Genomic DNA, 6,091 nt, shown 5'->3' on the forward strand with positions numbered 1-6,091 from the left:
AGCGGCCAAGCTCAAATAATTTCAGCTCAAAGCTGGAAAAAGTCCGTAAATACAGCTGCTTACAATAAAAGTTGTCTCTATAGACCACCGCGATTCCTCCTCCTCGACCCGATGTCCTCGGGGAGTTTAGATAGGCATATGATGAGGGGAGAAGTTCAGAGAAAGCACTGTACTCAAGTACAAAGTCCAAACCATGTGAGGTGATAAACTCCTTGAGAATTTACCAGGCCCATCTTGGCCATCCTGTTTAGAGTTGTGGGCCGGTTAAGATAAGGCCAGGGCGCCCGCAAAGCGAGCGCAGGTTCCCCGCATTTACCCCTCGCAGCCGGCGAAAACGCAGGGTGCTACAATGCGACCGAGAAAATTCACCCGAGCCAACCACAGGTACCAGCCAGGGTACCGCGTCCGTGAAATCCCGAGACATAATACGGTACTGATCAGTTCCATAGATCGATCGGAAGGTCTCAGGAAAACACGCCAAACAGGCCTTAAGCATCACTTGACGACCGCTGCGTTTGCCTCGGCTTTCTCCGGCGACCTGGAACTGCACAGCGGTAGAGGTGAGCAGGTATTCCCGATAAGAGTGGGGGCAAGTGATTTTGCTCATTATTTTTAAACCGTGTAAAATTTTCCACAGCAGGCTGAAGGTTCAAGAGTGTTTGGCGATCATACACCAACAGAGAGTTAACTTTTTAAGTGACAAAACAATAATAATCCAAAAAACATTGTCACCAGAAAACGGCAAGCCACACACACACCGGCGCCATCTTGAATTCAAGATGCTTGTGGGCTCTCTCTCTCTCCTGGGAGCTCATCCTGGTGCTGCCCTGCACACCATGGCCTTGCAGGTATACCAGGCTGACCTACTGAGAGATCTGAGCACTGGTGGGTCTATCAACGACACGCCGTTTGCGGAGCTACTCCAGGCCATAGATTTATTTCTTCGGACCACCAAGTAGACGGCCCGTGCTATCGGCCGTTTTATGGCTGCTGTGGTTTAACCTCATGGGCATCAAAGACAGGGATCGCGCTTTCCTTCTTGATACCCACATCTCACCTCCCAGCCTTTTTGGCAATGCCATAAACACCACCGCCACTAGGTTTCAGGAGGCGAAGCTCTACGAGCAGGCCTTTGTGATGTTTTTGCCCCCACCCTGCAGTCCTGACCAGGTCTGGTTATTGACAGTTGTGAAGCACAAATGGAGAGTGTGGCGAGCCCAGCACCCTCTCCTAAAGATTGGGGTGGGAGTCACCGTGATTCGCAGTCCGCCTCAAGGAGGCCAGACCTGAGGAGCATCAAATTCTTTAAAAAAGGAGTCCTAAGGCTTCCTCACAACCGCATTATCATTTCTACTTAGATCTTTGACATAGACATTGTATGATTAAACAAATATGTTTAATGACAGATAAAACACACAGTATTGTCCGCAACAAACTGAATTAATATTTTGAACTTGAACAGTCTTATATTTTGCTACAGTGCTACAGTTCTTTTTTTTTAATAATTAATAGAATCAGTTCTCTGGTATCTATGCGTTACTGGTAATCAATGAGCATGAGCATTCTTTGGTCGTTTATTTCTAGAATACTGTCAAAACCTGGCGTACACTATTAGATTTACAGTTCTTAGGATAGGTTGTCGAGGTCTGAGTTATATTACTAGTCAAAAGTTATACTGACCTTATTAATGACAAATTCTTCCCACAGTTATGGTCACGATTCAGGTTGAATGCAAATAAGTATAATCGTTTGCATACTCTTCTCTGTTTATCGCTATTGTCTGATCCTTTAGTTGCTTTCCTGATGCTAAAATTAAAGAATTCTAAAAAAAAAATGGTTAAAACCGTTTTGGAGGATGCTGAGAACCATCTACAAGGAGTGCTACAAATTCTGTATCAAGATGTTTAAAATGAAAAGGGTTTTTATTGTATGCTATGCTGAAGGCATCGTTGTCTACTAATCCAAAGAAAGTTCCACACAGAAAAGTGATGCTATAGGATAGTTAACAACTCCCACCTTTGCATCATTAGCAATGTTGGTACCATCAGCATTCACAATTTTATATGCTAGTTGTAAAAAGTGTTCTGTAAATCAAAATAAAATCCCCCACTCAACGTGATAAAAAACTCAAATGGTGAAGAAAGAACAAGAATGACCAAACAACAGTGTGGACTATGCATTTATTCACAGACAATTTATAATGTGGGTAAGGTTAATCAAAATCAGGTCAGGTAATCAAAAATATTAAAGACATCAACATTTTCCTTTCTAAGTAATTTGGAGACGCTTATCGGTTACAAAGGTTAAGATACATAATACAGTGGAACCTCGGATTACGAGTAACACAGTTTAGGAGTGTTCCGTAAGACGAGCAAAGATTTTTAATAAATTTTGACTTGAAAAAACGAGCATTGTCTTGGTTTACGAGCACTGAGTATCGCTGACTGTCCCGTGATGACAACTGAGCCAACGGCTTTTTTCTCTCTTGTGCTGCGGAATCGTCTTCCCTGCTGGGTCTTAGTGCTCGCCTCTTACTAGTATAATCAACATCCATGCACGTGTGTACTGTTTACTATAATACTGTGACCCCCGTGTGTGTAGGAAAAAAACATATTTTATTTTGTGTTCGGAAGCATGTCTGTACTGCGCATTTACTGTTTCTTATAACAAATGTGTGCGCGCGAGTAAATTTTTTTCCTCATCGCGGTGTGTGAGAGCTTAATTTGACACTGTGCTGGCTATGTGTGTGTGTGTGTGTGTGTTTGTGTGCGTGTGTGTGTGTGAAACCCTCATTCACAAACACACACACGGGCACAGACATGAAGGCGAGAGACACACACTCTGCTCTCCGAAGAAACTCTGAAAGAAAGGTCATTTGTTTGTTTTACTTTGCAGCAGTGATTCTGTTAGTTTGCGTTCACACGAGTGTCTTAAGCAATGTTTATTGCTGATTTTCAGATAAAACAGTGAGCAGGAGAGAGACGTTGATTTATGACCGCTGTTTACACAAGTGTAGTCCAGTGCGGGAGATGCATTGGATATAGGATATAGAGCCTGAGTCCACCCGTCTTTCCTGAGTCCTGATGCAGGCTTGATACAGCACATGTGCATTCATTGGTGCTATGTCGATCATGCTATAGAACACGGCAACTGGCCAGCGCCGTGTTCCTGTGCGGACAGTGTACTCCCGCACCATCTGGTCCATCACATCCATGCCACACTTTGTGGTGTTGTAAAGGTTGACAGTGTTTGGCTTCCTTTTGGTGGTATTATCAGTCTGAACCACGCTGTGCATACTGCTAAGAATATAGATGGTCTTCTTCCATTTGGCCACATATGCCGTCAGCGTGGCAGCAGTGGGTGAAAACACCTATGGTGATATGTAGACCAGGGTTGTAGGACGTGATGCAGTTGGTGACAAATGATCCCCACACACTGGAAATTGCAGCAAACTTATCAGTCTTTGCTCGATCACTGCGAGTTGACCTGTCATCAAAGCGTAGGTGTCGCATGATGTCTTGGAAGTGGTTTAGTGGCATAGTTCCAATGATCTGTGGGTTTCCCAGGTTTGCTGACCAGCAGTCATGTGGTGATGGAACCTTAGTAAGCCCCCGCAAGATGACAATTGCAATAAATGCCATTAGTTCAGGGAGGTCCATGAACCAATGAACATGCTCCATTTGCTGTGCATGTTAAATAGTCCATTCTTGAATGATATGAAGCATGTCAAGAGTGATGAAACACAGGGAGCTCTGAAGGCGACTGGGGATACTTTTCCTGGCCTTAGCCGTTGGCTCTTCATCTGCGACGTATACTTCTATTGAGGTGAAAGGGAGATGGGTCCCCACCTGTTCTTTACTTACTTGTTTGAAATGAAATAGGAAATAATATGAAATGAAACTTAACTTGAAGACTGACCAGACAGCTTTGAGTCCGAATCCGGCTGAAGTTCTATCTCTTCTCCATCCGAGTCACAAGGGCTTACTTCACTCAGGATTATTTCCAAGGCCTGCCGAGTGGTGAGTCTTCTCTGCATTTTCTTTCCTTGAAGAGGAGGTTCATCACCACAGAATTCTTGAGGGCACTGAAGTAGTAGGCTATGTGCAGTGAGTTTTTATCCACCTCAGCACAAAAGGAAGTTCTCTGCTTTTAGCAGCCCTCCCTTCCTCCCCCACACAAACAAACAGGCCACCAGCAACCATTCACCAACACAGCCTCCACTCCCCTGCAGATTACTCAGGTAATGACCTAATTTGCACATGAATTGATGCTAAAAAACTAGCCAAGTTAGCAGCCTCTTGGCTAAAGGAGGGTTAAAAAAGTCTGGGACTTCTAGTGTTAAACCCAAGACTCTTGTGGCTTTCTTTGATCTAGTAAACAGTACTAGAAGCATTCCTTAACTTATACCCTCGAAACTGTGTGCGTGTGTGCGTGTGTATGTGTGTGTGTTTAAGTAGTGTAGTTTCATGTATCGAAGATTAGTCAAATAAAGTCTTGTTTCTTTATATAGAATTGTTGTCTTGGTCATGTATTTTAAAGTCTAAAAATTTGCCTTAGATCTTCTGTTACCTTGATCGTAATTGATAAATACCAAATTTTGTATTATCCTCGTTGGCTGCAGGAAGAACAGGATTGTTCAAATGCATTCAATTGTGCTATACGGTGGATGGATAGTATATAAATTGTCTAAAGCAAATGTGTAATTTCTTTGTTTACTAGATCAAAGAAATTGTAAAATTAGTCAACTTAATTAACCCAAAACGTTAAAGATTCGATTCACTCTTTACTGGCTCTCTTTTTTATACAGGATGGACTAGAAACCTCTGCTTCTGACCAACCAATGAATCCATGGGACTGCCCCATCTTAAAAAAATACTTTCCCGAAATTCCAACCACAGTCAGTAAGCCCACAACAGTTGGTTCCCTTATCCTGCAAGGAACCAAACTGTGTTCAATAGAAGACATTCTGCTCTGCTGCTCCTCGTCTGTAAAATTCCCTTCCCAACCATTTATGCCCTGTGCTGTGTCTGTTGGATTTTAAATCAGGCTTAAAAAAAACGTACAGGGGAACCTTGGATTGCGAGTGTTCTAGACGGGCAAAAGAATTTTAATAAAGTTTGACTTGAAAAACGAACAAGTCTTGGTTCACGAGTACTGAATATCATGTAGCACGATGCGCTTTTTGTTTTGACGCAGAGCATGACGTGATCACAACCGAGCCAATGGTTTTTCTCTTGCACACGCTGCGGAATTGTGGGTAATCGTCTCCCCTGCTTGGTCTTAGTGCGCCTCTCTCACTGGTATAATCAACATCCGTGCACGCGTGTGTAAAGCAAAAGCAAGTCTCATTAGAGAGGTTAAAGAGATTAAAGAAAGGTTGCACTTTGTGCACACTCTCTCTCTCTCTAATGGAAACACTGCTCTGTCACAATTCTTTTCAAAGGTAAAGTGCAGGTTAATTTATTTTATTTTTACTTTACAGCAATTATCCTGTTGGTGTGCAACACGAGTGTCATAAGTGATGTTTCTTCTTAATTTTTCAGATAAAACGGTCTTTCCCTTAATATATATATATATATATATATATATATATGTGTGTGTGTGTGTGTGTGTGTGTGTGTGTGTGAGAATGTGTGTGTGTGAGAGAGAAACTCAAACAAGAGAGGGGGAAGGTTTACTGTATAAGACAAAAAGAGTGAGAAGGGTGGGTCTGATTCCTTCTCTCCTCTCACTTTAGCTTTACACATATACACAAACACATACACAGTGCCTGCGAGCACAAACGCATATCTTTTTTTTAAAGGTAAACTGTAGGTTAATTTGTTTATTTTTTACTTTTATTTTTTGTAGTATAATTTATGTATTTATTTTTTTGGGCTGTGGAACAAATTATTTTAATTTCTATAGTTTTTTATCTGAAAATTTGATTTACGAGTGTTTTAAAATTCAAGCTCGCTTCCCAGAACGAATTATGTTTGTAATCCAAGGTTCCACTGTACCTGTTTACTAAGCCTTTTAGTTAGTTGTTTTTTTTTTTTTTTTCTGTGTATCTTTTTATGTAAGTACTTTGAGATGTGTCCACATAAAAGTC

Source organism: Clarias gariepinus, chromosome 11 (genome assembly GCF_024256425.1).
Source record: "Clarias gariepinus isolate MV-2021 ecotype Netherlands chromosome 11, CGAR_prim_01v2, whole genome shotgun sequence".
Classification (NCBI taxonomy): Eukaryota; Metazoa; Chordata; class Actinopteri; order Siluriformes; family Clariidae; genus Clarias; species Clarias gariepinus.